Here is a 23,368-nt window from a genome sequence, read left to right as displayed (position 1 = left end):
CAAGTAAGACTTCACATTTATTGTTGTTTAGCTCCATTAGTCAGGTTTACACCCGTTAGATACAGAGTTAGGTTCATTCTGAAGAATTGTTAAGTCGTTTGGGTCAAAGAATTCTCGATATATTACACAAACATCAGCAACAAATGAGATTCTGGGATTATTTTTAATGTATGCAAATCCTATTAGTTTATCAGCACGTCACACTGCCGTATTACAGATTACTGTAATATTCTTAAAGAATGATTTGTTCGTGCAGGCACAACTAATTCCCAATCATTGGTCTCAGCGAAGCGTGGCATATCTACTGAAGTTGACTCACAGTACTTCTAGAAAGAAAAATCAAGTCTGCCATTCACCACCTAATTATTGTTTATTTTACAATTCATTGCCTATTCCTGTGTTTACATTCAAACATCGTTTGAAAAGGAACGTTGACAACCCGGTCACAAAGGCAGGGTTCCCGGCAGTCAGGAGAATGCCCGCTCCCTGATTGGCAGCTTCCGCTCTGAAAGAAATTTAAGAACAAGACATTATGTTTCAGTCTATATATATATATATATATATATATATATATATATATATATATATATATATATATATATATATAACTCACGTCGCCATGGCTACTGATCCCCCGCCGGGGCGCCTATGAAAGCAGGCGTTTGGTGCGTAGCGACACCACGGACCCGAGCTAACAGGAGAGTTACGACTCCCTCCCACGCCTAGCCGTGCGTGGCTCTGCCGTGCGTGGCTCTGCCGTGCCCGGGGAAAAGAGGATCCTGGGCGTTGATCCGACGCCGGGTGATTGGACCTTTAAGGCACCCGGCAGAGGCAACACACCCCTTTGGCCCCGGCTTCGCCTAGACGGCACCCCTGGGCTGACCTACCCAGGGGAAATCGGCAGTCGCCTTTTCCTATCTCTCTCTCTCCCACACCTTCGTCTTTTCTCCTCTTTAAATCTATCCTATCTTCTAATTTCTTCTGTTACTTCCCCAATTTCATGGGCGGCTTGGGTTAACCTTGTACAACTAGCCAATTTTGGCCTACGCGCATTAGGTTATCGTAGCGGTGTACGGCTGGCGTCTGCATGTTTCGCGTTTCATGAATCTTGTAGCGTCCCCTCGTTGGGCTCCGTGGTGGGTGGCCGCCATCGTTACTAAATTACATTCCTCTACCATGCATAAAAGCTTTCCACTCCTCAATGATCGTGCCGCTTTAAAGCGCGTACGCACCGAAGAATTTTCCTTTTTCAGCCGACCCAAAGAAGTATTCACTCGTTATCATGTTGCACACAGTGAGAAGCCCAACAAAACAGCCAGAACAGTGTCCCCGTTCATAGTATCGCGGTCCCTGACAGCCACATTAGGTGATGGCTACAAAGTTACAAAAATGGCTAGTGGCGACCTTCTTTTAGAACTCCGTGACAAAACACAATTTGACAAACTAAAGAACCTTGCAACATTCGGCGACATTCCCCTCAGCGTAACACCTCATCGATCCATGAACTCTGCACGTGGAGTTGTTTCTGACACAGACCGCCTTGACCTGAAGGAGGCTGAACTCCTCGAGGGCTGGAAAGAACAGAATGTGACCAATGTGAAGTGAATTGTCATCCGAAGGAACAATCAGGAAACCCCCACAAAACACTTGGTACTGACCTTTGCCACCAGTGAACTACCACAAACAATAGAAACTGGCTATACAAAGACACCGATGAGACCCTACATACCAAACCCCCGCCGATGTTACCAGTGTCAAAGGTTCGGCCATGGTTCTCAGAGCTGTTGTGGTCGACCTGCTTGTGCCAAATGCGGTGCCCAAGGCCACATCTCTGACAAATGTAATGAAACCCTACATTGTGTAAACTGTGACGGAGACCACGCGTCATATTCACTTTCCTGTTCACAGTGGAAAAAAGAAAAAGACATCATTACACTGAAGATTCGCGAAAATATCTCCTTCAAGGAAGTACGCCGAAGGTGTTCGGCTTTTCACGGCACAGATTACACTGATGCGGCGCGTCAGGGGGCAGCGTCGCATCACCCTCCGCCACTACCTAGGCCCACGCAAAGTGAGCCATCGGGTGTGGTGTCCACCCCCATGGTGGAAGCAGCCAAGCCTGCTCCACCTACCAAGCCAGAGACTCAGGCGACTCCAGGGTCGTCGGGTCGACCGACCCTGTCTCACCAGGCGAGGTAGCAAATACGCAACAGCAGCTCGCGTACGAGAGCGTCCAGTGCTTCACGTGAGGAAATGGACACAAACGCGGTACCTCAGGTGCCGGAAATGCGGCGTGGCTTCCTAGAGTGCGCTAAAAGAACCAAGAAACCAATAACAGTGCCAGACGACGGCCCTGCTACTTAAGTTACAACTTCCCACTTGAACAGCCACTTCAGTTTCGTACACACAGCACCACTTTCCATCAAATATGAAAACACAGATTGAACAATGGAATGTCAGAGGCCTTCTCACAAACCTCGACGACGTCCAAGAACTTCTACACATTCACTCACCAAAAGTGCTGTGTGTACAGGAAACACACTTAAAATCTAAACACACCAACTTTCTACGCAGATACATTATTTTCCGAAAGGACCGCGATGATGCCGCGGCATCATCTGGAGGTGTAGCTGTTATAGTTAAGCAAGGTTTAACATGTAAACACTTGAAACTCCGAACGTCTCTTGAGGCAGTGGCTGTTCGAGTGGTGCTTCTAAGCAAACTCGTCACCATTTGCTCTATATACATACCTCCACAGTTTCAACTACACAAACATGAATTCCAGTCCTTGATAGATGAACTTCCCGAACCCTATCTTGTTCTAGGGGACTTTAATGCACATAACAGGCTATAGGGCGACTCTCGTTGCGACGCCCGAGGTCGACTGATTGAACAGTTTCTTCTCTCTTCAAGCGCGTGTCTTCTGAATCGAAAAGAACCAACCTATTATAACCTCGCTAACAATACCTATTTCTCAATATACCTAGCATAGTATCTCCATCGCTTGTGCCTCTACATCACTGGAAAGTCATAGGTAATCCCTACGGAAGTGACCATTTTCCCGTAGTTTTGAGCACACCGATATCAACTGAATGCCCGCCCCAGGTTCCGAAATGGTTATTAAGCAAAGCCAACTGGGAACAGTTCTATGCCATCACTCATTTAAAGTGGCGTGACATATGCACTTTAAGCATTGATGCGGCTGTCGACTACTTTGCAGCGTCTCTGATTGATGCAGCAACAAAAAGCATACTACAAACGAATGGACACCCTGAAAAACGACGTGTGCCATGGTGGAACTCAGAGTGCCGAAATGCATGCAGGCAGCAAAACAAGGCATGGAGGTTGCATCGGAACTCACCGACAGCCGAAACTCTTGCCACTTTTAAGAAAATGAAGTCTCAGGCCAGGATAACGCGTCGGCAGGCCATTAGAGAAAGCTGGCACAAGTTTTTATCGGGGATTAATTCATATACTCAAGAGGCTAAAGTCTGGAACATGGTTGGTAGAGTAGCAGGAAGACAAGTGCATTCACTCCCACTCGTAAACACACAGGGTGACAGCCTGGAAGATCAGGCGAACTTCCTCGGTGCACACTTCGAGCAGGTCTCTAGCTCGTCACACTATACTGAAGCTTTTCAAAGATATAAAGCAAAAATAGAAAAGCAGAAACTGGAATACAAGTGTACAAAATACGAGGCATACAACCAACCTTTCAACTTAGCTGAGCTACAAACATAACTAAACTCCTGCAGTAATTCTGCCCCAGGCCACGACCATGTCATGTATGAAATGTTGAAAAACCTGCCGCTTGAAACGCGAAAAACTTTACTCTCCGTATACAATACTATCTGGCTTTCTGGCACCATACATAATTCCTGGAAAGAGGTCATTGTTATCCCAGGATAAACGCTGCGATTCGTCACCATACAAAAAAATTAAGACGAAATCAATGGGCCGCTTGCTGTGAGAGTGTATCAACGTTTGCGCCCTTGACAAAGATATGGGCAGTAATAAATAGTCTTTATGGGAAGATTCGAACACACAGGCTATTTGAAGCACTCGCTTTGAAACAAGGGATAGATTTGCAAACCTTTGCAGAGGATTTCGCAGACGTGTACACATCTGGTAGATCAGCAGGAGTGGCGATTCCTCTGTATCCCCCATTTTTTTTCATAACGATGGATACACCATTCACCTTTCGAGAGCTGGATATGGCACTTAGCAAATTAAAAAGACGCTGTGCCGTGGGTCCCGATTTGATCAGCAATCAAATGCTGACAAATCTACCATATGAGCGAAAAAGGGCCCTTTTGGACATATTAAATCATGTCTGGAGCACGGGAGAGATCCCATTTGTTTGGAAGACAGCATGGGTGGTGCCAGTCCTTAAGTCTGGAAAGGATCCTGCTAGCCTCGCGTCATATCGACCGGTATCTCTTACATCATGCGTATCTAAGTTGATGGAAAGATTAATATGTACAAGAATAACTTGGTACCTTGAACAAGGAAGATGATGGCCATCGTGTATGACCGGATTTGGCCCACGACTGAGTGCCCAGGACAATGTTTTGGACGTATTAAGCCACATCGAGCGCCACCGCGTCAGCGGACTCTCGACACTCGCCGTCTTCATGGACGTTGCCAAGGCATATGATTGTGTGCTTCAGGCAGGCATCGTGAACGGGCTCCAAGCCATGGGTGTGTCGGGAAATGCTCTTCGGTTCGTACATGAATTTCTCAGAGACCGCTGTGTCCGTGTTAAGCTTGGAAATGTAACGAGTGAAGAGGGACGCGTTTCTTTCGGCGTCCCACAAGGAAGTGTTCTATCTCCCTTGCTTTTTAACGCTGCCATGGCCAGCCTTCCCGACACTCTACACTTAGCTATGAAAGCAGTTAAAATATCTATCTACGCCGATGACATCTGCATTTGGATCTCAGGGTACCAGCACAAACGTTTGGCCCAGATAGCACAGGGCGCTATTTTAATCATTGAGCGTCACTTTTTGACATTTGGCCTATTTTTATCAGCGGAAAAATCGGCCTTCATGTTCTTCCCGGCAGCGCGACGGAAGCCAACACGTCTGTCGCTGAATATTCGAGGCCACTTGATTCGCTGTGCAACAAGTGTCCGTTTCCTGGGCATTACCATCGACAACAAGCAATTACGGCGACGTGCGGTTAATGGTATAGTCACTGCATCAGTGCAAAGGATCAACGCTCTTCGTCGCATGGCAAGAGTTCGTTGGAGCAACAATCCTATGCCCATGCTTAAATTGAATGATGCGCTTATAATAAGCCGCATTCTTTATCAGCTGCCCCTGATATCACCATCACCCAGCCAGTTCGAACGCCTAGAGGCATTGCACAGAAAGGGTCTTCGCTTGGTGATGGGAGTCCCTCAGGCGGCTTCAAACACGAATGTCACCAATGAAGCCGAGTCTCTTCCGCTCCGCCTTTTGGCGTCTCAGGCCTTATTGACGCAGCGGTCAAGACTGGGCGAGTCCTTCGCAGGCACGGCGTTTTTCCGGCGGCTAAAAGCAAGAACTTGCTCACATTTCAACGCGGCACTAAGCACATTTCGATATTTAGGCTTGAAACTGCCTAAACGGTGCCCTATGGACCCGCCATGGACTTTTGTGGATGTTGCGTGTAACTTCAGCGTACCCAATCTACCAGCGAAGCACGCCAATCCAGCCGCGGAAGCAAAATTTCTTGCGCTGGACCACTTGAGCACCATGTACCGCAGCCACCTACAAGTGTACACCGACAGATCAGTGTGCACACAAATGGATAGCTGCGCAGCGGCTTTCTGCATACCCTGCATTAGCGTGTCATGGTCGGGCCGCCTGGATCGCGTGGTTTCATCCACAACGGTAGAAAACGCTGCAATCACGGCGGCTTTGCGAAAATTGCGATCCTTTTCTGCACGAGATGTTGTAGTGCTGACGGACTCCAAATCGGCGCTACAAAGACTGCATCGTGGCCTACGTCAAGATAAGTTCACTAGGCAATCTCTGGCACTAATCAAACACCTAAATGGCATGAGTTTTAATATAAAGTTCCAGTGGATCCCATCCAACGTTGGCATTGAGGGGAATGAAAAGGCTGATGCCCTTGCATGCGAAGCACGTACATCGTTTCCAAAAGTAAGAACTCCCAAGACTTACCAGAACAACAAAGATGTGATACGCAATCATTTCAAGGCGATCTACAAGTTTTCACACCAAGCATGTGTAATTCATCGACTTTCTCGTGAAGAAGCGACGCTGTTGTACCGCATAAGAACCGGCTCCGCATACACCCCGGCCTGGTCATTCAAGACTGGGAGATACGCTTCCCCGTTCTGTGTCTTCTGTGGTGGCATCGGAGATATTGAACATTTCATTTGGCTTTGCCCACAGTTTGATGTGCAAAGAGCAGCGATGACCCGCACCTTGCGAAAAGGCTGTCATAGGCAACGGACAGTATGACGTCATCTTTCCTGAAGGACCCGCGGCAACTAGGAGGAACGTGCAACGAATTTTGTAGGTCTTCCTGCGAGACACTGGGCTGTCTGACACGTGGTGACATTTTCCCAATTCAGGAGATGCTCAGGCGGAACAATTGCCGGCCATGCAGGCCAGGCTAACTCCGCCTGCTGCAACACCACCACCACCACCACCACCACCACCACCATCCCTATATTGAAACAGGGCATAGACCCTTCCTCAGTTTCAAGTTATAGGCCGATTGCACTAACCAGCTGGCTTTGTAAACTTTTTGAAAAACTGATAAACAGCCGACTTTTATATTTCCTTGAAACACACAATCTGCTTGACCAACACCAATGTGGGTTTCGAGAGGGTAGATCCACCACCGACCATCTGGTGCGTATCGAGACACAGATTCGAGACGCATTCGTCCACAAACAATACTTTCTTTCTGTGTTTCTCGATATCGAGAAGGCTTACGACACAACATGGCGTTTTGGCATATTAAGAGACTTGTCCCACCTGGGTGTGCGCGGTAGAATTTTTTCCATAATCGAGAGTTACTTGTCCAATCTGACATTCCGTGTACATGCGGGAAGTGTTCTCTCCCAAACATTTGTTCAAGAAACGGGACTACCGCAAGGTGGTGTACTTAGTTGTCCACTTTTTATTATCGAAATGAATTCCTTGCACCTGTCCATCCCCCGCAATATGTTCTATTGTACATATGTCGATGACGTCCAGCTTGGCTTTTAAGTCATGCAACCTGGCAATGTGTGAACGGCAGGTTCAGCTAGCTTTGAACAAGGTCTCTAAATGGGCAGAACAAAATAGATTCCGACTGAACCCACAAAAAAGCACATGTGTCTTGTTCTCCCGAAAGAGAGGTATGCACTCAGAACCTGACATTCAATTGAATGGTCAACGTCTGTCTGTTAAAGCCGAGCATAAATTCTTAGGCCTAATTTTGGACCACAAGCTGACCTTCATACCGCAAATTAAATATCTAAAAACAAAATGTATAAAAGCCATGAGTGTTCTGAAAGTGTTGTCACGTACTACGTCGTGTAGCGACAGGCAATGTCTCATGAATTTGTATAGGAGCCTCATTCGCACACGCTTAGATTATGGGGCCGTTGTTTATCAGTCTGCGACTCAAAGTGCTTTGAAGATGCTGTGTCCCGTGCACCCATTGGGCATCCGCCTTTCCACGGGTGCTTTTCGCACCAGCCCTGTAAAAATCCTTTACGTTAAGTCAAATGAATGGTCGCTTCATCTACAATGAACTTACACGTCCTTTGTATATTTTCTTAAGGTGAAAGCAGACAAGAAGCACCCCTCATACCCCACTATTAATGATTTGTCGAGCTCTATTCTGTTTCAAAACAGGCCTTCGATGAGGCAGCCCTTCTCAGTTCGCCTGAAGGGCCTAGCTGAGGAAACTGGAGTGTCACTTGAACACAGTTTATTGGCTCCTGCAGTACACCCGCCACCGTGGCAATGGCAGATTATAGACTGTGATGTGTCTTTCCTAGAAGTTACAAAACATGCACCCATTGCCCATATCCGAAACTACTTCCTGGAACTTCAACACAAATACACAAGTCCTGAGTTCTTTACAGATGCCTCCAAGTCTAACTCCTCTGCTTCCTACGCTGCTGTCGGCCCATCCTTTTCGGATGCTGGCCCTCTACATCCAGGCACAAGTATCTTCACAGCGGAAGCTTACGCGACACTTGTGGTGGCTAAACACATCAAGCAATCACAAATACAAAAAGCAGTAATTTATACGGACTCCCTCAGTGTGGTTACGGCTCTGCACAATCCTAAAAAACCCTGTCTTCGTCTCACTTTACTCTAGTTTATGCACACTCTACACACTCAAACAACATGTTGTAGTGTGCTGGGTGCCAGGCTACCGTGAGATCCAAGGCACCGTGATGGCGGATCAGCTTGCTGCATCCGTCCGCGAAATCAGTTCCACTACACCCATATCGATCCCGCCCTTTGATCTTAAGCCGTCTCTCAAACGAAAGCTCAGGGACTACTGGCAGAGCAAGTGGGATAGACACACACAAAACAAGCTACACGTTGTCAAGCCACACCTTGGCCATTGGCCACCAGTATCGAAATCACGTCTAACAGAGGTAACACTAACAAGGCTCAGGATAGGACACACATACACGACACACACATATCTTTGGTCCTGTGGCGATCCACCATTGTGTGACAGATGTGGTGAAGAATAAACAGTCCTACACATGTTAATCCCGTGCAAAGCGTTAGAAACTCTAAGGAAGCAGCATTTTCCATTACCCTACCGACAACATATACCTCTACACCCAGCAATGTTCGTCGGTAGGGAACCGCTTTTTAGTCATAAATAATTGTCAGCGTTTTTAAAAGAAATTCATTGTTTTCATAACATATACCCGGGCATTCCGTAGCACGACCTCTGCAGAGTGGTTTTTGCTGCGGTGGCTACACAAGAAAGCACTTGCCTCGCAGCCCTTGGACACAAGGGCGCCAAATATTTTCACACGTTTCTATTATCAAAACCTTTGTCACCCTTTTTACTTTGCATATCACGTCACTGTCATGTTTTTTAATACTTATGTTTTTACCCGCATTATAAAGAGGAATTTAAGGCCCCTATACAGCCACGCAACATATCATTGTTCACATCTCTATACTCATTGAAATGGCGCTCTTTGGCCATCAATTGGCCCTTGCGCCATAAAGCGCCACACATCATCATCATCATCATGGCTACTGCTGATGCTGACTGACACTCCCACGCTTAAAATTCAAATATATACAAAATAAAGTGGCTGGGGGATAGCTGCCGTGGTAGCTCAGTGGTAGAGCATCGAACACGTTACTCGAAGGTCGCAGGTTCGTTTCCTTTTCATGGCAAGTTATCTTTTCACCCACTTTACTTTTTTGACGTTTACATTACATTTCGGTCTAATAACTTCTATTATTTCCGTGGCATTATTGTCTGTTAGATCTCAATAATATTGTGTCAAAACACGGAAAAACGACCCCTTAAATGTACACTTCTTTCCCTTATATATATATATATATATATATATATATATATATATATATATATATATATATATATATATATATATATATATATATATATATATATATATATATATATATATATAATCACACGGGCATAAAATAGTTTCGCTTCCATCTTAAATGCAGCCGCCGCAGCCGGGATTCGATCCCGCGCCCTGCGGGTCAGCAGCCGAGTACCTTAGCCACCAGACCACCGCGGCGGGGCGTGTGTGGTAGCTGGTAGGTGTTCTCTGCCGGCAGCGAGTCCATTCACGAGTACTGCTTTTTTCGCGTGTTTTTTTAAGAAAGCTGTGCGATGCCCAGGTGTAGTGTATACTCGGTGCGAATCGCGTGCACCACTGGATCTACCTGGTAACACTTTTCCCGTATGTTCGCTTCATTGTTGATCAATAATGCATGGTATTTGCATTCTGAGCTCTCAGCTGTGGGCTCCGTTGGTTCTTCTAATTGTGTCAACTGTGGTTTTTAGTGTCGTAGCCATCGTGTCACGGTTGTAGAAGCTGTGCCGTTCATACGGAAGGAATATGAACTTTTTAGTTATCGGACTAATTATGTGTGTATTGTATGGTGTGCGCTCGCTGCGTGTCAGTTGTGTGCGAACTCAAATTACACACTTTACGTGCACGATCATGAATACAATACAGTGGTGCCTTCTTACCGACGTGAAGTACGTCAAGCTTTAGACTGGCGTTGCACGGAATAGCTACGAAGCAAGCTCTCAAAGTCGTGCATTACCACACTGACACTTTATTTGAGCAAAGAACAGCTAATCGGCCCGTAGATCGAGAAATCTGGCAAATAAAACACATTGGCAGATTTAACGTACAGTGGGAATCGATGATATGCGAAGCACGAATGGGAATTTTGATATGTCACTTTAAAATCAGCCCAACGTTACAAAGTGGAGGTAAATGGTGCCGCACATGACTTCCGTGGTATGATTATTATGTCTGGATGTGTCATTCACCTTTGTCATCCATTCACGTCACGTAACACCAAATTTGCTATATGCGCAGCTAGCAAAATGGCCGCGAGCGCATCATGAAGGGCCCAATATACTCCAATGTAGCGTTGACGCGCGCGCACTCGTGGCATTGCGACGCTACGTTAGCAAAACGCGAGTACGTTATAGTCGCGACCAGCACCCGTCAGCGCGGCCCGACGGCAACCGGCGCGAAATGCGACATGCTGCATTTCGCCCCGATGTATTACCCACACAACACTGCGTCTCCCGCTTTTCGTCACGGAGGGACGCCGGATGCACTAAAATTTGCATGCGTCAAAGCAACCCAGCGCGGCGTGCGCCGGCGAGTATATGGCAGGAGCGGCGCCTGGCATGGCAACGCCGGCGTGATGCGACGAAATGAACGCCAGCTAGCACGTGCATCGCGTCAAGTCGAAATGTATTGGCGTATTGACTGTTGCATGTAGTCATGTTCTCACATCACACGCATCTCATGATTATTATGTTTGCACCACTCATATACCTTCGTCATCCATTGGCGTCACGTAATACAAATTTAGGCATATGTGAAGCTAATGAAACGGCTGCGGGCACATCATGAGTGTGGCATGCAGTCATGTTGTTACATGACACACATGTCGTGATTATCATGTTTATGTGTGTCATTTACCTATGCCGTTAGTTCGCGTTGCGTAATGCCGAGTGTGGTACATGTGAAGCTAGGGTAACGGCCACGAGCGCATCATTAGCGTAGCATGTAGTCCCGTTCTTACATCACACGCATCTCGCGTTTATTATGTACGCACTAGTAGCATACCTTCGTCATCTATTTACGTCCTATAATACCAAATTTGGCACGAGTGAAGCTAGCGAAACGGCCACTGGCGCATCATGAGCTTGGCATGTAGTCATGTTGTTACATGACACGCAACTCATGATTACCATGTTCAACCAGTCACATACCTTCGTCATCCATTTCATCATCATCATCATCAGCCTGACTACGTCCACTGCAGTACAAAGGCCTCTCCCATGTTCCGCCAGTTAACCCGGTCCTGTGCTTGCTGCTGCCAATTTATACCCGCAAACTTCTTAGTCTCATCTGCCCACCTAACCTTCTGTCTCCCCCTAACCCGCTTCCCTTTTCTGGGAATCCAGTCAGTTACCCTTAATGACCAGCGGTTATCCTGTCTACGCGCTACATGCCCTGCCCATGTCCATTTCTTCTTCTTGATTTCAGCTATGATATCTTCAACCCCCGTTTGTTCCCTAATCCACTCTGCTCTCTTCTTGTCTCTTAAGGTTACACCTACCATTTTTCTTTCCATTGCTCGCTGCGTCGTCCTCAATTTAAGCTGAACCCTCTTTGTAAGTCTCCAGGTTTCTGCTCCGTAGCTAAGTACCGGCAAGATACAGCTGTTATATACCTTCCTCTTGAGGGATAGTGGCAATCTACCTGTCATAATTTGAGAGTGCTTGCCGAATGTGCTCCACCCCATTCTTATTCTTCTAGTTACTTCAATCTCGTGGTTCGGCTCTGCGGTTATTACCTGCCCTAAGTAGACATAGTCTTTTGCAACTTCAAGTGCACTATTACCTATCTCGAAGCGCTGCTCCTTGCCGAGGTTGTTGTACATTACTTTCGTTTTCTGCAGGTTAATTTTAAGACCCACCTTTCTGCTTTCCTTGTCTAACTCCGTAATCATGAGTCATCCATTTACGTACCGTAATACTAAATTTGGCATATGTGGCGCTAGGGAAACGGTCGCGAGCACATCATGCATGTGTCACCATTAGGGTTGGTCACTTGTGTTAGCCACGCAGTCATGTCATACCATATTAGTTTGCAACAAGCCATGTGAACGAAACCACCAAAAGAGCTGCAGGACCATGACATGTAAATTATGACATTCATGAATGACTACATGTCATGATTTTCATGTTGTGACTAGTCAGGCATGTTTTTCCGCAGTCATGTTATGCTATGCGAAGTTTGGTATTGATACCATTATCGAAACGACCAGGAGAGCTAAAAGTAGTAGGCGGATAGATAGATAGATAGATAGATAGATAGATAGATAGATAGATAGATAGATAGATAGATAGATAGATAGATAGATAGATAGATAGATAGATAGATAGATAGATAGATAGATAGATAGATAGATAGATAGATAGATAGATAGATAGATAGATAGATAGATAGATAGATAGATAGATAGATAGATAGATAGATAGATAGATAGATAGATAGATAGATAGATAGATAGATAGATAGATAGATAGATAGATAGATAGATAGATAGATAGATAGATAGATAGATAGATAGATAGATAGATAGATAGATAGATAGATGCCAAGGTCAATACGTTGGACGCTTACTTCTGCGCGTCGGACGCTATGGTCAACGCGCTCGAACGCAGGCACATATCTCTTGAGCCTAGAGAAATCGCAGCAGTGTTAACCATGGAAGTGGTCGAAGTCGAAGGAACTGAGATCGCCCCTGAAGACACCACCCTCGAAGCCGAATGGATCTCTAGCCACCGAAACAAGCAACGCAAGCATGCCTCGAACGCTCCAGCATCGCCAACTGGCCAGGGAAGCGCGTCCGATTCCCCAGTGCTGCACGGATCTGCCCAGCGTCTCCCTCGCAAACTCAGGCAACCGCGTCTGCCGGATGATCACGTAAAAGTTGTGATTCGCCCGAGGGACGGCCTCAATCTCTCCAAAGTGGGGAGATCTCTCCCTACGACTCTCCTGAAGACATCTCAGCAAGTCTTGTTAATGACGGCAACCCCACGATACTACAAGCTCGCCGAATGGGAAAGACAAACACGGTACTCATTTGTATTCGATGGCGACCAAGTCCCTTTCCATGTCTACTATCGAGGAGCCGAGTACAAATGTTACCTACATAAGAAGCGCACCGAAGTCTGCGACAAATGCGGGGCAATCAGCCACCGCTCCAAACCAAATGCCATAATCTGCACGCTGTGTGGCACAGCCAACCCTGCTACTGCTCATCCATGCACCCTTAAAAGTCTTCTGTGCGGCCAAGCCCACCAGACAGGTGAAAAAACCTGTCCTCAACGCTACCAGACACCTCGCCTTCTCATTTATCGTCGCCAAGAAAAAGCTAAGCTCCAACAACAACAGTACCTCTCAACCATGATTTCCACGCAAGATGCTCATCCGGAACGCCAAGAGGTGAAGCCTAGCGACACCCGCTCCCGCAGTACCAGTCCAACCTCGAAGCGTCGTGGCTCACGCAGCCGATCAAAGCAGCGACACAAGAATCCGCCCCAGGAGCTCCGATTGGGATCTGTGGCACCCGAGGCTTCGGATGGTCCCCTCCTTCAGCAGAAGCAACTCAGTCTCACCCTCGCCACCCCTACGGTAAGCTGGGCTAGCATTGCCTCCCAACCTGCTCCTACACATAATACAGCACCTACAAATACACACATGACCACACCTAATAAGGAAATCATGTTAAGTATTATCACACTGGAGCTGCGTTCACGTTACTACAAGAACTTCGCGTTGAAAACGCTGCTCTTCCGAAACAACTTGCCCAGCAACCTCCGTCCTCTTCTTTGATTCATTCTGCTGACCTCCACGCCAATACCAACCCCACCCCCCTACCCTCTAAACGAAAGGCTTCAGACACAGAAGAACCAGCCACACTATCGTCGCAACCACCTACCGCCTCAGCACTCATTTTGGCTGTAGAGTCTGTACCGCAGCAGCAACTCCACGAGACAATTCAAACCGTATTCGAACGGCAGTTACCGATAATGCTTGAACACACCATCGCGCAAACGCTAGAGTGATCCCTCGATTCAATCCTCACAGCAAAGCTAGAGCACCAACTCACCTTAATGCTCGACGGAAAGCTGGAAGCCCGAGCGACAATTATACAGAACAACCTTGAAGCCACACTTTCGAGTCTTCTTGCCAGCTACAATAGCAGAGTCACGGAGCTTGAGTGGTGTACACATCGCTCTCGCTCACACCCGCATCAGAAGCCTTATGGCCGCATTAACCAAGATGGCCAGAGTAATCTACACACTCAGTACAGCATCTGGCAGTGGAACTGCCGTAGCTACCGCCGTAAGAGGAGCGTGCTGCAACAATTTCTATCCACACTCGAAGAAACATATACACCAGGTATTATTGCTTTACAGGAATCAGGCGGACAGGCTTAAGCTGGTCGGATACGCCTTCTTTACGGCTGCTCAAGCCCCTGACAGTTGCCAAGTCCTTACCACCCTCGTGAAACGAAAAATCCCTGTAATTCAACACCCCACGCTCTCTGATACAGTGCCACACATTATATTGGAAATCCTCTCTTCATCTCTCCGGACATCCACCAGTATGTTCTTGGTGAATGTTTACAGCAGCCCACGACAACCACATCACTTTCACAAGCTCCTATCTTATGTCAAGAAGTTGGCAAGAATTTCCCCCCTCCTAGTGGTTAGGGGATTTTAACGCTCCCTCACCCGCTTGGGGCTACATTCACAACACCAGAGAAGGGCGAATGCTGTGGCGAGACACCCACAATCTTGGCTACACCCTTATCACAGACCCGGCATACCCTATGCGGTTGGGCAAGAGCGTTGCCAGAGACACAACTCGTGACCTCACTTTCACTGTGAACATTACGCATGTAGAGTGGTCCAACCTTCATGAACATCTAGGAAGCGACCACTACATAATACAAACGATCGTCAAGGCTGGCCCGCAGCGCAGGAAATCCAAACAGCTTGCCCTCGTTGACTGGGGTGTCTTCCGCGAGTTGCGGGCAATGGCCTCTATTGAATCTGCCACCTCGAACGACCAATGGGCAGCTTCCTTACTACGAGACGTTAAGCGTGCTACCAAGACTCCCCCAGAAGACTCCGTAGGCGACACGGTAGACACCAAGCTGCTGCACATGTGGGCGGCCCTCGCTGGTATGCGCAAGCGCTATAACTCTAACAACTTGGACCGCTTATTACGAAAACGCATTGCTATATTAACGCGTCAAATTGAAGATTACGCTTTTCAACTTTCCCTCCAGAACTGGCATCAGCTTTGTAACGCTATGGAACGCTTACCTAACGTGCCCAAAACGTGGAATATTCTTGGTAGTATGATAGAACCAACATCGACAAAAACTGCTCAGCGCCACTCCTTAATCACCACTCTGCACAATTATCCAGGTACCAATGAAGACCTTATCCCAGACCTATCTAGTCGGTACATTGTCAGTGCTACTTTGGTTGATCTCCCATGCTAAAATGGGGTGGATAATCCAGCCCTCGATTCCCAGATTACAAAAGCGGAAGTGAGGTGCGCAGTTTCACAACTGAGACCCCAATCAGCGCCTGGCCCGGATAAAATTACAAATAAAATCTTACGAAACCTAGACGAAGAACCACTTGAAACGCTTACATCTTATCTGCAAATGGTTTGGGAGTCGGGAGAAATACCAACAACATGGAAAACCGCCACAGTCATTCCGATACCTAAACCAGGAAAACCACTCACTATCGAGTACCTTCGGCTAATATCTCTCACATCCTGTGTCGGCAAGGTACTCGAGCATGTTATTCACACTCGACTACAAAGGTACATGGAAGAACATGCCCTCTACCCGCATACAATACTCGGATTCCGCCCTAAACGTTCGACACAAGACGTGATGCTGCAACTGAAGAGTCACATTATCGATGGTGAAGACGGCTCTCGGTATGGGACACATGCTATTCTGGCGCTAGACCTTACCAAGACATTTTACAATGAGCTACATTCATCCATCCTTGCCGCCCTCGCCACGCTCAACGTAGGCACCCGTACCTATCGCTACATCCGCAACTTTTTAACGGACAGGAAAGCCACACTCTCGGTCAACGATTTGCCTGCACCTTCCATCACTCTCGGTGGGAAAGGGACACCACAGGGGTCGGTCCTCTCTCCATTCCTTTTCAACCTGGCCATGCTTCACCTTCCGCCACTTCTAGAAGATATCCCCCACCTCCACCACAGCATATACGCGGACGATATCACCTTGTGGATTGCCAGAGGTAGTGACGGAGAGATACCAGACGCACTTCAATTGGCGATTGATAGAATCACAACTTACGCTGAACAACGATGATTGTCCTGCTCGCCCCAAAAGTCAGAGTTACTCGTCTATCAACCTAGATCTCCCTACAACAGAAACCTTCCCACGATAAATCTGCATGTGCAACATCGCCCTATACGAACAGTCCCTACCAATCGCGTATTGGGCTTCCGCATTCAGCAGAACGGCAGCAATTCGGAAACAATGCAACTACTACACCATCATGTCTATCAGACTACTAGGCTCATCTCCCGCATCGCCAATAAACAGCACGGCATGAAAGAGCCCAATCTCATACGACTGGTGACCGTCTTCTCCATGAGCAGAATCCTTTACGTTGCTCCATTTATGAAACTTAAGCTCACCGACAAGAAAAAACTAAACATAATAATCAGGTGCTGCTACAAGTGCGCACTGCATCTCCCCATGTCTACGCCCAATGCGAAACTCAATGACCTAGGACTTTACAATACTATAGACGAATTCATTGAAGCCCAACGTATATCGCACTACGAACAATTAGGCCAAACTCCTACAGGACGTCATCTCATGTGCTCACTCGGTATACCTTACGTCTCCCAGTTTGGCCAGAAACTCCCAATTTCTTCGGACATTCGCGACACTTTCGTGATTCCCCCCATACCACGCAATATGCACCCTGAATATAACGTGGAAAGATGAGTAGACCGCGCCAAGCAACTAGGCAAGCATTACGCGAAATCCAGGTACGTGGCGTATGTAGACGCAGCGGAATATTCTACGCATCGGGCCATGGCCCTCGCTGTCGCCACCAGGCCGCAGTACATAATTACCGCAACTGGCACCATTCGCGCAAACAAACCAGAAGAAGGCGAAGAAGCAGCCATCGCTCTCACCTACGCTTCAACACAAGCATCCTGCATCATCAGAGACTCCAAGACTGCCATCCGCAACTTTACCAAAGGTTTGATCTCCCAACCGGCGCTCCGAATTCTCACAAGTACACCTCTGTTACGTCGTCGCCGCGTTGAGATCATCTGGACTCCGGGCCACTCGGGGCTTGCGGGGAACGAACACGCTCATGACGCCGCCCGAGCTCTCGTCCACCGGGCGCGTCATCCAACCGAGCACCACCCCTCGCGACCTGACGTGGCTGAGCGAGAGATGATGGTTTCCTCGTTTCGCGACAATGCGAGGGACAGAATGGTTATCTTTGGAGAAATCCTAATGTATTACCGCAAGGCCAGACTTAAATACCCACCACCAGACAAGTGCCTTAGTAAGCAGCAGTCCACTACCTGGCATCTATTACAGACACGCACTTTCCCCTGTTCGTCATTGTACAGCCGTATTTACCCCGCTATTCACACACCACAATGCAAAACGTGCGGTGCACCTAACGCTGAGTTCGACCATATTATATGGGCCTGCCCCGAACCTACTTACTCAGTTAAACACAGCACGAACCCTACATTCACAATCACCACGGCCGAGCAGTAGGAGGCTTTGCTGCTCAGCACGTGCCCGGAGGACCAGCTCTGGGCTGTCCGATTCGCCGAAGACGCCGTCAGGATTCAAGGCCTGGCCGCCGCCTGGGGAAGGGGGTTACAGAGGGGGCCGTCTCCCGGCCCCCCGGCACCTTTGACCCCAGCAGGGACACTTGAATAAAGTTTCTTTTCTCTCTCTCTCGAGCCTAACCATGGCGCGTCCGCCTAAAGAGTTCAGGATTCGGCAGTGGAACTGCTGGGGGTTTACCTGCAAGAAGGCTGTTCTGCAGCAGTTCATTCGTTCTCACTCTGAAAAGCCGCACGTTATTTTGCTTCAGGAGACGCTTTCGGATTCTGTCACCCTGCCGGGTTACACATCTCACGCTCTTTATGGAGACGGACGAATGGGCATTTGCATGCTCGTATCTAAGGGATACACCTATATCTCGCATGATCTTTCTATGAACAGTAGTAAAGTGGAACACTCATTGGTCTAAATAATTCCAGGGGGTCATTTAAAGAGTAGCGTTTTCATCCTGTATAGTTATAGTTCACCAAATGACTCGAAACAAAGGTTTGCGGTGCTCCTGAGTAGGGCTGCCGCCAGGCCCGGTATCTACCCGCTTGTGGTGGCAGGTGATTTCAACGCTCTTCATCTGGGTTGGGGTTATCTACGGTCATCCCGTAAAGGCGAGGATTTGTGGCAAGCAGCGTCGAAATTGAACCTCATTCTGGCCACGGACCCAGCATTTCCGACCAGGATGGGTAACTCCTGCACGAGGGACACCACGCCGGATCTTACTTTTGTTAAAAATGTTGAATCTGCTACTTGGCACAACTTGCACGTGGATCTGGATAGTGACCATAATGTCTTAGCTACCCATATCAGTGTAAACGGCAAACCCGTAAGAGACTTTAGTTTCACAGATAGGGATTACTTCCAGCATATTAGAAAAGAACACGCGCAAGCTGATGACTTAAACCCCAGCCTGCATCAATGGGCCAAACAACTCAAGGGAGACGTTGGTGAGGCGACAAAAAAGATACACACTGTTTTGGAAACGAATAGGATGGACAGCCGCCTTGCGCACCTCCTAGAGGCCAAGAAATTGTTACTGAATAGGCGGAAGGGGCAGAGGCTCAATCGTCGGCTCCGCAAGAAAATTGCAGAACTTCACCGAACCATCGAAGACCACTGCCAAACCCTCTCTAGGCAGCAGTGGGATAAGGTGTGCAATTCTGTTGATGGTCAAACGAGAATAGGACGGAAATGGAATTTGCTAAAGCACCTTTTGCACGAGTCGAATTCCAAGAGTGATCAAAGGCAAGTCATTGCTAAACTGATACATGCCGCAAGACAGTCTGATTCTGAAGACGCTATACTGGATGGTTTGGCTCACAGATTACCCATTGGCTCCTCGAGCTGTTCAGACTATCCGTCTTACACTGGACCCCCTTGAAATGAGCTCGGAGGGCCCTTTACCACCAGCGACATTTGGGAAGTTCTTCAAAACCTTAATAGACGATCGGCTCCGCGGCCGGATGGCATCTTGAACAAGCCCCTCAGGAACCTAGAAGACAAATCCATCAATTTCCTTACCGATGAGATCAATCGTATATGGAGAGAAGGTTCTGTCCCAGATTCTTGGAAAATGGCATCAGTTGTCTTCATTCCCAAGCTGGGGCGACCTCCAGGTTTAGGCAATCTAAGGCCCATATCGCTAACGTCCTGTGTCGGCAAGGTTTCGAAGCACGTCATTTACAACCGTGTCTCTAAGTGCATCGAGAAGAAAGGTCTTTTTCCTTACAACATGGTTGGGTTTAGTCCGTCTTTGTCCGCACAGGACACAATGAAGCTGCTCAAACATCAAATCATAGACGTGAACACAAGGGACGTAAGAGGCATCCTGGGTCTTGACTTGGAAAAAGCGTTTGACAACATCTCTCACGCGCACATCTTAAACTCCATTTGAGACGTTGGACTAGGCGAAGCCTTCCACAGATACGTCAGCTCATTTCTCGAATCCAGGAAGGCCACGCTCAATATCGGAGACCTGAAGTCCTCTCCCATAGCACTGGGCCGTAAAGGCACGCCGCAGAGAGTTGTGATATCTCCGCTTCTCTTTAACATTAATATATCCAAGTTGTCTACACTGCTATCTAACGTGAAGGGCATCAATAATACGCATTACGCTGATGATATTACCATCAGGTGTCCCGGAGGTAGCGAAGAGGAAGTCAAGACTGCACTCCAGGAAGCCATCGATCAGACAGAGCTCTTCCTTGCTGGCACAAGACTGAGGTGCTCCTCGAGTAAATCGGAGCTGCTTCTATACAGGACCAATAGAAAAGGAGCCAGGCCAAAAAACTGGAAGCCTTTATCAGAGGTAGACATTGCACTTCACACCGGAAGTGGCGCCCCCATTCCGAGAGTGGACGCTAATAGAGTGCTGGGCATAATTATAGAGTCGCACGGGTACAACGTACAAACCATCGCTAAGATTTCAACCGAGACCGAGAACATGATCAGGTTGATTATTAGGGTTTAGAACAGAAGGGGGGACTCAGAGAAGACAATCTACTGAGGCCCTTTCATGCATTTCTCATGAGCCACATAACATACGTTGCTGCCATGCACTCTTGGTATGGATTCGAAAAGAAGAAGCTGGAAACTCTGATCAGAAAAAGCGTAAAGAGGGTGTTGGGCATCCCAATGCGAACAAGCACTGAACGGCTTATGCAGCTAGGAGTTCATGACACCCTAGATGAGATCATTGAAGCCCAGGAGACTGCAAAGCTAATGCGTCTGTCGTCTACGCCGGCTGGTAGGAAGATTCTGTCCGTCCTAGGCATCAGTCCGGCGCTCGCAGAGGATCACCGTCTTTAATTACCGGATGAACAGCGTACTGCCATCCAGGTCTCTCCGTTTCCGCAAAACGTCCATCCTCAGCACAACGTAGGAGGGCGCTGGGCTAGGGCCATCACACTTCTGAAGAACATCAGGAACGATCCTCATTCAGTTTGTTCTGTCGATTCCGCTCAGTACGGTCGCTCAGCTAGATTTTATGTTATTTCCGCCAAACATATGGGCTCTATTATCAATGCTGCGTCAGTTAGGGACTCTACTCCCTCAAGAGCTGAACAGTTGGCTGTAGCCCTTGCCCTTTTGGATGACAGTAGATCGCAAATCTTCACCGACTCAAAGTCAGCGGTCGAGGCTTTCGCCTATGGTTCCGTCTGTACTGAAGTATTTAAGTTACTTGAAAATAGGACACTTTTTTCACATACCATTACCTGGTTTTCTGCACATCTCGAACCACTACTGGACTCTCAAGTGAACCTGAATGCCACTGCTCACTCCCGGGCGCGCGCACTAACCCTCCACGCAGGGGAGGACGTAGGTCCGCAGGTTGGCAGTGAGGTGTTCAGGGACGCTTTACTTACATTCAGTGAAGTGGCTAAAGACTACCAGTTGAGTAGGCGGTCATCTGCTCCACCACACAACAAGTTGTCTAGACCTTCAGCCATCACGTTTAGAATGCTCCAGACCAGGTCCTATGCAAGCCTACTTTTCCTCAGCATAGTCTCCTCAGCGGCTTTTGACTCTACCTGTCCTGATTGTAGTGAGGTTAGTGACTTAGCACATATGCTCTGGCAGTGCCTCTCGTTACGGGGCCCCAAGTCGGCTCACAGAAGAAGATTGAGACTCTGCCTTACGAAGCTCAGAGTTGCTACCACAACTACGGGCAGTCCAGAGAGCCCATGACGCGGCGGTGAGGTTAGGCCTCCCCATTCCTACGTGGGAGCGGCCAGCGACGTTGCTCTAAAGGAGCAGCGCCTCTCAGGACCCAATAAAGTTCTTTGTCTGTCTGCCTATGGTGTCGTTAGGGACGAGAGGCGATGTGCCGCTGCACCGAGACCGATAGGCATCCATTCGGTTTTCCTGTGGTGTTTTCTTCGTCAAGAAGCTATTTTATCGACTCGCACTCAGCATCATCCCCAGCCACAGAGGCAACGCAGAGCGAGCATGTCGTTGTGCAATGAATGTCCATGTAGCCCGGATTGCAGGAGTCAAGGCGGCGCCCACACAAATCCTCCTGAGCGCAACCTCCTCTCGTCCAGTTAAGCCCAGGGAAGGTTTGATCTACGCTGATGAGTGCACGCGTGGAGCGCTGGAGGGTTTCCTTGTGCACGAGCAAGCCGTCTTTCGGGGACAAACGAAGTAGAGGCAGCGGGTGTTGAACAGTCACTGGATGGCAAGTGGCGTGTGCTTCCAATTGAGACGGTACAGACCAGTGGGTCCACAATACGCGGACAGGAAATGCACACGAGTGGATCAGTTGGTGTATATCAGAGCCTATATCAAAGAAGCTGATCACTTTTCGCAGCTCTCGAACTGCCTGCTTGGAGTCCGTATATACAAGCAATTTATCGTGTTACAAAAAAAATGGCAGATCCCACCTACAGTGGCAATCGATGATATGCGAAGAACGAATGAGAAATGTTAATATGTCACTTTAAATGCGCACAATGTTAAGAGGTGGAGGTTAATGATGCCATACATAACTACCGTGTCAAGATTATCATGTTTGAAGGCGTCGTTCACCTTCGTCCTTCATTCACGTCACGTGATACCGAATTTAGTATACGCGGAGCTAGCTAAATGGCCGCGAGCACGCTATGAGAGTGGTATCTTGTCATGTTCTTTCATGACAAGCGTGTCAAATTATTATGCTTGCACCAGTCATATATTTCGTCATCCATTGACGTCCCGTAACACCAAATTTGCTATATGTAGAGCTAGCAAAACGGTCACGAGCGCATCATGAAGGAACCAATATACCTCACTGTAGCGCTCACGCGCGCGCACGGTGGGCAGAGCGACTCTACGTTGGCAAAATGCGAGCACTCTATTGTCTGACGCCAGGCGAGACCAGCGTCCGTCGGCTCGGCCCAACGGCAACCGGTGCAAAATGCGACATGCTGCATTTCACGCAGACGCGTTACCCAGACAACACTGCGTCTCCCTTTTTTCCTGACGGAGGGACGCTGGACGTGCTGAAACGCGCCTACGACAGAGCAACGCAGCACGGCGCGCGCCTGCGAGTATGTGTAAGGACCGGCGCCTGGCGTGGCAACGCCTGCGTAACGTGACGAAATGAACGCCGGCGAGCACGCGCACCGCGTCACGTCAAAATTATTGATAGATATGTGGGGTTCAACGCCCCAAAACCAGCATATGATTGTGAGAGACGCAAATGT

The 23,368-nt window shown here is 48.1% G+C and overlaps 1 long non-coding RNA gene across 1 annotated transcript in view; it reads right to left on the bottom strand.

The window, feature by feature from the left end:
- Positions 1-346: 346 nt before the first annotated feature.
- The window catches only part of LOC142774391 (uncharacterized), a 100,235-nt gene continuing 77,213 nt past the window's right edge, over positions 347-23,368 (bottom strand). Inside the window, exon 3 of the long non-coding RNA XR_012886373.1 lies at positions 347-505. This is a non-coding gene — a long non-coding RNA (uncharacterized LOC142774391). The remainder of the gene's footprint in view (positions 506-23,368) is intronic.

The sequence above is a fragment of the Rhipicephalus microplus genome, chromosome 10 (genome assembly GCF_043290135.1).
Source record: "Rhipicephalus microplus isolate Deutch F79 chromosome 10, USDA_Rmic, whole genome shotgun sequence".
NCBI lineage: Eukaryota > Metazoa > Arthropoda > Arachnida > Ixodida > Ixodidae > Rhipicephalus > Rhipicephalus microplus.
Note: the sequence above shows the minus strand (reverse complement) of the source record. Positions and strands in the feature narration are given on the sequence as shown.